This window comes from Elephantulus edwardii, unplaced genomic scaffold (genome assembly GCF_000299155.1).
Source record: "Elephantulus edwardii isolate Elephantulus edwardi_28Jun2011 unplaced genomic scaffold, EleEdw1.0 scaffold01023, whole genome shotgun sequence".
Taxonomy (NCBI): domain Eukaryota; kingdom Metazoa; phylum Chordata; class Mammalia; order Macroscelidea; family Macroscelididae; genus Elephantulus; species Elephantulus edwardii.
The window spans coordinates 1-10,541 of NW_006400773.1; positions in this window are offsets into that span (position 1 = coordinate 1).

Genomic DNA, 10,541 nt, shown 5'->3' on the forward strand with positions numbered 1-10,541 from the left:
TTAAAAATGTAAAGAACGAAGCAACAAAATTAAATCCATAAAGTCAAGAGATAGAGAAAATTATATGATCAATATCTGGCTTTCCTAATCTCTTTCAGACTATTGTCAAATAAAGTTTGAGGATGTATAATTGTACCTGTTTCCTTTGTTTAATGATGTAGTAGAAATTAAATATTCGGGAATTAGGCGTCCTGTTTACTCATTCAGTTATTTCCCCGAGATTAAATGAGCTACTGTTCTTTAGAGACCTATTGCTAGTATTAAGAATAATAAGAGCTACCACCTTAAAATTTTTGACTCTAGAGAGAGTCCTTATGATGCCAGTTATATATTTGCTGAGGTCTAAAAGAAAAGTAACAAGAAAAGAATAAAAAGGGGTTAGGCTTGAAAGGAGAATCACCAAAACAAATCCATATCCATCAGGTTGATTCAGTAACTCTGTAGAAGGAATAGAACTGCTCATAAAAATATCAAAGGTATATTTCTTGATGAAATTTTTTTGCTTTTAGTGGCTGTTTACAGAGGTTTTTCCATTTAATCCTATGTACACATTTTGTTTTATGAAATTAAAATACAGAGCTGCTTTTACAGGGAGCTGTGGTGACTTATTGGTAAGGAGTTGCCCTGCCAACCCAAAAGTATTGTGGTTCAAATCCACCATCTGCCCCATGAGGGAAAGATGGGTAATCTCTCATGCATTTAACTGCCCTGAAACCCCTCTCTGTAATCAACTGTGAGTTAGTTTTGGCTCAAAATTACACAACACCACCACTTTAGTAGCACTGTTCCCATTTGCTCTCTGTGATTTTCATTTACATCACCCTTCTATCTTATTCATTCAAGCCTTCAAAACTTTTGCCTTTGGATAAATTCTGCCCTTTTAATATTGTGTGATTGATTGTTCTTGGGAGTGAATACCTCTCTGACCTCATTGTTTACTTTATGTGTCTGTCTGTTGCCTGTAAGTTGAGCCCAAACTGAGGCATAAGTCACAGATGCAAAGGTTAACTGAGGGTCATAGTCTGCTAATTGTGAGGAAACCAGAGTGAAATCTCAAAGTGGGGTCGCATAAGAAAGTACTCTGTGCTCTTCTCCCAGTGCACTTGAATGCATGCACCAACAATTGTAAGCGCATGTTGTCCATGGAATTCCTGAGAAAGAGGGCGATGCTTGCCTCAGATGAGATACCAAAAGCCACTCTTCTGACACATTGCTCGTGCTGCGGAACTGGAACCTGAGTGCCATTTGGCCAGCTCCAAGAGAATACCAGATTTTGGAGAGTGGTGATATGAATGAAAATAGGGATGACTTAGGTGGTGGTGGTTGTTGTTGTTATGTGCCATTGAGTCACTTGCGACTCATAGCAACCCTATGTACAAGAGCCCTAAACTCTGCTTTATCCTGTGCCAACCTAGCCATCTCAAACACACTCATTCCTACCACCCCAGTCACGGAATTGATCCATCTCATTGAAGGTCTTCCCCTCCTGCGCCTTCCCTCCACCCTCCCAAGAATGATGTCCCTCTCCAAGGACCAGTCCCTCCTTGCAACATGCCCAAAGTATGTCAGATGAAGCTTCAAAATCCTTGATTCCAAGGAGCACTCCGGCTTCACCCTCTTCAGGACAAACCTGTTTATTCTTCTGGCAGTCCATGGTATATTCAACACCCTCTCCAGCACCACAGCTCAAAGGCATTAATTCTCTTTCTATCATCCACTCTCCGATGCATAGCATGTAAATGCGAAGACTATAGCCTGGGTCAGGCGCACCTTAGTTTCCAGCCTGACATCGTTGCTCTTCAGTAGTCTGGAGAGGTCCCTCACAGCTGACTTTCCCAATGCAATTAGTCTCTTGATTTCCTGGCTGCTGGTACCAAGAGTGTTGACTGTGGAGCCAAGCCAACTAAAACCGTTAACTATCTCAATCTCTTCACCACCCATACTGATGCTTCCACTTGGCAGAGTGGTGAGGATCTTTCCTTTCTTGATGTTGAGCATGACTTAGGTAGGGAAGGAAAACCTACTGACCCTTTATAATATTTTAGGAGCTTTTGCTGCATCCAATTGGGTAAGTCTACCCCTCATCCCATTAAATGACATATTCTCTAGTGTAAGCTATTTTGTAGCTCTTGCTAAGCATCATTTTTGCTTGTTTGGGTTTTTGTACTAAACCACTACATTTGTTGTTATAGTTATGTGCCCTTGAGTTGCTTGTTACTCACAGAGACTCTATGCATAATAGCTCTGAACTCTGCCCCTATCCTGAGTCAATCTTATTGACTCTGACACACCTACCCCCATTATTTCAGTTACTATGTCAATCCATCTCCTCCAGAGTCTTCTTCTCTTGCATTTTCCCTCCATCCTTCTAAGCATGATTTTCTTCTCCATGGACTGGTACCTCCTTGCAACATATCTAAAGCATGTCAGCCAGGACTTAAAAATCTTTGCCTCTGAGGAGCAGCTTGGTTTCACTCTCTCTAGGACAAATCTATTATCTTGACAGTCCATGGTATGTTCAATACTCTTCTCCAACACCACAACTCAAAGGAATCAAGTCTTCTATCATCTTTGGTCTTTGTCCAACTCTCTGATCCATAGCAAGTAATTGTGGAGACCACGGCTTGAATCAGGTGCACCTTAGTCTCTAAATTGTCATCGTTGCTCTTTAGATATCTGGATAGGTCCCTGGTGGCAGATTTTCCTAATGCAATTGGTCTTTGGATATTTTTTTCTGAATTTTATTACTAATTTTTCTAAGAAAGCATCAACCTAGTTTCCATTTTACATTCCCATTCACAGTACATGAGCATTGCAAATGTGTCTTCTGATTTCTTGACTGCTGGTGCCCAGTGTTGACTGTGGAGCCTAGCATGCTGAAATCTTAACAATCACTTGCTGATAAATCCTGATATAAAGAGATAGAGAGAACTAGTCTCACATTGGAACTGTCTCAGTTGACCCTCCAGTGGGTTGTCAGAGGCAGTAAATGGCTGGGGAGGAGATTGCCCATCTTTCTCCTGCAGAAGCTGGTGGAGCAAGCAGCTGGTCGATCAGAACTAGTGCCGTTAGGTTGGTAGCTGAGTTCCTTACCACTAGTTCATAAATAATATAAACATAAATGTATCTAGATAGATAGATATAAAGACACTGAGCTTAAGGCAAGCATAGTCATAACTGTCATCTTTTAAAGATACAAAACATATCATGACCACTGTGTCAGGTACTTTACATGTGTTACATTCATTCCAACAGTTTTACACAATTGGACTTCTCAGACTGACTGACTTTACTATCAGGTAACTTAGTATTTTCTCATTTTCAAAGCACTGGTAAATGACAAGACTGAACTAGACCCACGGTCAGAACTATCTGGACACTTCTACTTCACTAGCAGCTTACTAGTCTACTTTCTGCTTCACTCCTCCAGTCCAAGTCAGATCTTGCATCTCCTAATTCACTTTACAGCCAACTGTAATTGTGCTTATGCGAATTGTGCCCAAAATGTAATTGTGCTCATGCAAAACCTTTACCTAGACCAAAAAGCAGTGTCCAAACAGAACAAGGGAACACTGCATGGCTTAAAATCAGAAAAGGTATGGGTCAGGTCTATATCCTGTCTCCATATTATTCAATCTATGTGTTGAGCAAATCACTCAAGAAGCTGGATTACACAAAGAAGAATGTGGCATTAGGCTTGGAGGAAGATTCATCAACAAGACGATATGCAGATGCCACAACCTTGCTTACAGAAAGTGAAGCTCTTACTGCAGAAGATCAGGGGGACTACAGCCTTCCATATGGATTACATCTTAACATCAAAAAGACAAAAATCCTGGGCCAATAAGCAACATCATGATAGATGGAGAAAAAAATTAAAATTGTCAGTAACTTCATCTTACTTAGATCCATATTCAGTATACTTGATACTAACAGTCAGGAGATCAAGAGAAGTATTACATTGGGAAAGGCTCTTGTCAGGTACCTCTCCAAATTACTGAGGAGCAACGAAGTTAGTTTAAAGACTAAGGTGAGCCTGATTTAAGCCATGGTCTTTCCAATCATCTGAAATGCATCTGAGAACTGCATGACAAGGATGACAGAAGAATTGATGCCTTTAAGTTGTGGTATTGTTGAAGAGTATTGAATATGTACCATAGAACTGTCAAAAGGGGAATGAAACCTGTCGTAAAGGAAGTGCAGTCAGAGTTCTCCTTAGAGGGCACACTTGTTAAAGATGATAAAACTTCATGTCACTTATTTTGGGCATGTTTTCAGGAGGAGCTAGTGCGTGGAGAGACATCATGCTGGGAAAGGTAGAGAGGGTCAGCCAAAGAGAACAAGACCCTGAGATGAATTGACACAGTGACTATCGCAATGGGCTTGAGCTGGTGAAGAACAGGGCAAGGTTCAGATCTGTTGTTCATAGGGTTGCTGTGAGTAAGAGCTGACTTGATGGCCCCTAACAACAACAACAAGCCCAAAATATATCTCTACAGACAAGAGGAATGTTTGTACCTAATATAATGAGTTGGAATACATAGGTAAAGCAATGTGCTTAAGAAAATAAATGAGTAAAGAAAAGAATATTTGAGGAATTTTATCATCATCATGTACATATGCAGTATCAGATAGCCTAAAGAGTTCAGATGCTCACAACATAATCTTGGAAGGCCCCATTCCCATAGGATGTAGACGTTTTAGGACAAACATCAAAACAGATGCCACACCTACAACCAGGAGAAAAGAAAATAGATGAATGGGACCTTCTACGAATCAAATTCCTGTGTACATCTAAAAACTTCTCCAACACGGTAAAAAGGGAAGCCACAGACTGGGAAAAAGTATTTGGTAATGACATGTCAGCTAAGGGACTTGTATCTAGAATTTATAAAATACTTGAGCACCAAAACAAGATAAGGGTAAATAATCCAATAGAAAAATGGGCACAGGATATGAACAGGCACTTCACCGAAGACGACATTCAAATGGCCAACAAGCACATTGAAGAATGTTCAAAATCCCTAGCTCTGATAGAGATGCAAATCAAAACAACTATGAGATACCATCTCACCCCAGTCAGAATAGCAAAATTAAAAATAGCAGCAAGCAACAAATGCTGGCGAGGCTGTGGAGAAACGGGAACCCTTATTCACTGTTGGTGGGAGTATAAAACGGTGCAACCACTGTGGAAGGCAGTATGGTGCTTTCTCAAAAAGTTACAAATAGAGATACCATTTGACCCAGCAATTCCACTACTGGAAATATACCCCAAATAGACCATAACTGACATCCAAGCAGATATATGCACACCCATGTTTATCGAGCAAGTAATTGGAAACAACCTAAGTGTCCACCAACAAATGAATGGATAGAGGAGCGGTGGTCTAGTCACACAATGTAATACTACACTGCATTGAAAAACAAGGAACTCATGCCCAAGGGCTCTGTGGGGTCAAGCTGAGAGTAGCAGAAAGGAGAGGCTCCAGGCAGGCCTTGTCAAGCTTTGATCTGATGGCCATGAGGGTGAAATGAGACATTCTCTTGACCTGAACACTGACGACCTATTGCTAGTCCCTGTTGTCAACCTGACAAGCCAGAGGCAGAGCTCACGGGCTGAGTGAGCTTCATCCTCCACAGGGTTTTCAGCCTGAGCAGGACAGGTCGACCACGGGCTCGGCAGCCTTGTGGGTTCCTAGAACAGTGCCCTCCAAGAAAACCTACAGAGGCAGCTGCTGTTAAACCCAAAGTCTCATCCTATTGTTAAAGATGCTCACGTCTTCTCAGCCCATTGCCTCCAGCAGGCCCAGATTTCCTGTCCTCCTACACTCTTGTCCATCGTTCAGCAAAGTGAACATGGAAAAAAGACCCGAGTGGCATCCAGAGTGTTAAGGCCGTGGCAGAGGGAGACACATCCCTTCCATGCTCCCTTCTTTTGGAGACTCTTCTAAAGATCCCTTTCTCATTGCATTTCCCCAGCGATATTAGAGACCCCCATTTGTCACCACTGGTGCTGCAGGTGCTTCATATGTGAGAGCTAATGAGAAAAGAGTTTTCCAAACAAGAGATACTGATGCCTCTCCTGGGTATGATCCACATGAACAGCTACTGGGTCACTGGGAAGGGTGTCTGGAAATTCCTGAAGGTGCTGGGGGTCTACAGTGAGAAAAAGCCCTTCAGGGAGCCCAGGATCACCAGACACTTGATACAGGAAAAGTACCTGGCAACAGTGATCCTCCTTGATATGAATTCCTGTGGGGTGTCAGAGCCCATGCCAAAAAGAGTTCTAAAAGTTCTAGCATTTTTGGAAGGGGTATCAAGATACCAACTCTATTGCTTTCCAAGCCTTGGATGAGGAAACCTTGGGAAGAGTGGAAAAAAGAGAGAGCACCCACAGCTGGTCCTTCCAGCACAGCCTATGCCCATTCCAGGGTGTTGACAAGCAGCTCCTCCCACCTCTAGTCAAGTCTGAGGCAGATTGACAGTCTCAGGCAGTTTGAGGAGGGTTGTTCACCTACTATGGGAATCTTAGTGGTGCAATGGTTAAAGGTCAGTGGTTTAAAGCCCGCCAGACTCTTCATGAGAGAAAGGTGAAGTAGTCTGCTTCCATAAATATCACAGCCTTGGAAATCCTATGAGACAGTTCTACGCTGCCCTGTAGGGTTGCTATGCAATAGCAACATTTGGGTTTTTTAATTTATTTTTTTTTAACCTGTAACAAAATTTTTTTAAAAAAAATTTATTTTACACTGGTTTATTTACAAAGTCTGTATACATTGTTTTTCACGCTGCATCTTTCTCATTTCCTTCACCTCCTCATCAAATTGTGCGACCCTATGATTAATGCCACCTCATCGCCCCCCACCCCCCGTCCTCGGCCTTCTGTTCCCTCCCTGCCCCCCTTGGTTGGATACTCATTCTACAATAATGGTCTTATACGGTATCTGTCCTTATGAGACCGAGTTAGTTCGCGTAACTTTGAAGCCGTAGCCTGTGGGGTTGGAGGAAGCATATGTGTGCCTTCTTTTGTTTCTGTTATACGTGAGTGATGTCAAGATTTCTCTCTCTTTTGTGTAGTGCTTTTAAAATATTGCTCCTTTTAACAGCAGATTTATTTAGCCAAAGTAAAAGTTGGTTGGCTTGGGGTTTATTTCATTCCTGTAGTCTTTGTTTTGATGAAAATGTGTTATTTATGCATGAAACTCAGGAACAAAACCCAGAAGGCAGGAAAGGATTAGTAAGTAGGCTGACACACAAGACATACAGAGGGCGCTGCTGGCAAGATGGGGGTTACAAACAGTGTCATGAAATTATTGTTTTGATTGTGTGAAACAAAGTTATTTGCTCTGCAAACTTTCACTCAAGTCTTTAATAAAAAATTAAGGAAATAATATTAAAGAAATAAAAAGTTAGTGAAATGAAATCAGTTGAATGTATCAGTCTTTGTCCATAGGTTTGTGGTGGGTTGCTTGTTGTTTTTTGTTGTTGTTGTTTGTTTGTTTTGTTGGGGGGTTTTTGTTTTGTTTTTTCTAGTGAGACAGTAAGAGAAGTGACAGCGCAGAAAAGGAAGACTCTGCATGAGATGGATTGATTCAGTGTCTGGGGTAATGGAGGTAGATGTGTCAGAGACAATAGGAGTGGTACAGGTTAGAGAAGGGTTTAGGGCTGTTGTACACAGGGTCACTGAGTCACAAGTGACTTTATGGCACATAACAACAACAAGAAGACAATAAGATAGTCTCCTTATAGACTCACTCACATTCATTGCTGTCAAATTGCAACTGACTCATAGCTGACCTTCCAACGAGTTTCCAAGACTGTAAATTATGAGAGAGGAGATTACTCATCTGTCTCAATGGATTCTCCCACCAGAGAAGATGTGGCCTTTGGGTTAGCAGAGCAACTCCTCACGGACTATACCACCAGAGAACTAAAAGATAAGAAGAAAAAAAAAGTCTAAGAAAAGATCTACTAGATGATGGCAGGCCTGTGTAAATTCCTTGAGATCTCAGTGGGAGACGGAGTTGGGCAAGTCCAGGATGGGTCAGAACTGAGAGACTGAGCTTGAAATAGAAGCCGGCTCTTTATAGTCACTCTGGGATTGCAGGTAACCCAGAGAGAAATTTCACACTGAGACTGGCCTGGAAGGTGTCCGGTGCACTTGAACACATGTATTGACTAGGCGTTTTATACACAACATGTGTAGGCATGTCTGAAAAATGAGATGATGCTCGCTCAGGTGAGATGCTTAGCAGTCACGGGGCTATCACTTTGCCCTGATCTAAAATAGCTGAAATCACTCAAATTAAGTTATTTTATGGGTAAACTTTCAAATTTAAATGAAATCTAGATTTAGGGTAAGGATAGCTTGGGCTAAGTGCTTGGCTCTAACAGCAAGACTGGCAGTTTCAAGTGTCCTTTATTTTATTTTGTTTCTTAGGATGGGAAGATGACTTGGAATGAGGGAAAGGATTGGCCTTTGAAACAAACTTTCATGGATTTCAGTAGTATCTAGCTGAGAAAAGTATCTTCATTATTAAAAATGCACCAGAATGGAAAAGTATTACTTAGTTTTCCCTGTTAAGCAGTATTTTGGAAGTTTTGATTTTTTTTGTTTTTGGTTGTAGGTCAATATCAAGTTGATTAAAAGATAAAAGCAATATACAATAAATAAGTGAACAGCAAAGTATTCCAGAAGAGAGAGACAATGCAGAGATGTACACAGTGGTTGCTATTACATAAAATGTAAAAATTTTATTACTTACATTTGCTGATATTTTCATTTTATGGCTTGCTTGAGAATAGTAGTATTAAGGAAGCAAATTTATGTTCTATATATTTAGGAATGAAGTGTTATAGGTTTGTAATTATCTTTAAAATATTTCAACAAATGAGGCTAAAAATATAAAATCAAAAAAAAGATACAAACATCGAAGATTCCCATTAGTGCGCGCACAATCTTGCACTATCAGTAGTGATAAACATTAATCTCTAAGTGGATGAATAGATAACAAATATGGGCATGTGAAAGGTATTACACTCATGATGATATGAACATAGGTTTGTCAGAAGGTATTTCTACCTGCATATCTGCGTACAGTTGAGATGGTTAACGTAGTGTGTCATCTCTGCCATGATTTTCAGTAAAATTATCCTGTGTGTTCTAAACCCTAATTTCTAGGATGTCATTGAGGCAAAATTAGACAGCATGCCTCTGGGAATTCTATGAACTTTGATAAATGTAGATAGTTATAGAAATGCTTCAGGCCTTTTGTTCATAGGGTTGCTATGAGCTGTGCTTGACTTGACAGCAATCAACACAACAACAATGATATATAATATCTAATGTAGGAGAAGTTTCCTCAGGTCAGGGGTTGGCCTGCATTAAATATTAATAGATAGATAGATAGATAGATAGATAGATAGATAGATAGATAGATAGATAGATAGAGATAGAGTTGTTGTGTTGGTTGCTGTCAAGTCAAGCACGACTCATAGCGACCCTATGAACGAAAGACCTGAACACTTGTATAACTTTCATTGTTTCTCCATGTTCACAGAACTTCTGGAGGCAAACTATTGTGGAAGTGGATGCCACTCCTGCTTTCAAATTTTATACACACACACACACACACACACATACATATCTTTACACACACACACACATATATATGTGATATATATATATATCCCATCCTTCTCCCACAGAGAACCTGGTGGCCTTGAACAATGTGGTATTACAGCTCAGCTTCTTGTCACTAGGCCACCAGAGCTCATAAATTTAAAAAGACTAGGGTGTGCTTTCATTAAATTCTTCTGTGTCCGCCAATTCCTTTTGGTTCAATGACTCTGCATACTTTTTCCATCTTCTTTGAATACTTCCTGGATCATCTAATATTCTGCCCAAAGCATCCTTAAGTATTGCAACTCGAGGCTTGAATTTGTTCTTCAGTTACTTGAGCTTAAGAAATGCTGAGCAAGTTTGGCCCCTTTAATTTCCTGACTCCAGCTCTTTGCACATTTCATTATAATACTTTATATTGTCTTCCTGCTCTGCCCTTTGAAATTTTCTGTTCAGTTCCTTAATGTTTTGATTTCTTCCCTCTGCTTTGGCTTCTCGGCACTCTAGTGTAATACTCAGAGTCTCTTCTGGCATTCATTTTGGTCTTTTCTTCCTCCTCTGTCCATGTATGACCTTTTGTACTCCTCCTGGATAATATTGTTGATATCCTCCCATAGCTCATCTGGTCTTCACTCATTAGTGTTCAAGGCCTCAAATCTGTTCCTGAGATGGTTTTGAAATTCAGGTGGGATATTCAGGTCATATTTTGGTTCCTGTAGATTTGATTTAATTTTCCTTAGCTTCAGCTTAAACTTGCATATGAGTAGTTGATGTGTGGACCACAACAAACTGTGGCTGACTCTGAGAAGAATGGGAATCCAAGAATACTTGATAGTGCTTTTGTGAAACCTATACTTGGACCAGGAGGCAGTCATCAGAACAGAGCAAGGAAACACTGCATGGTTCAAAATTGGGAAGG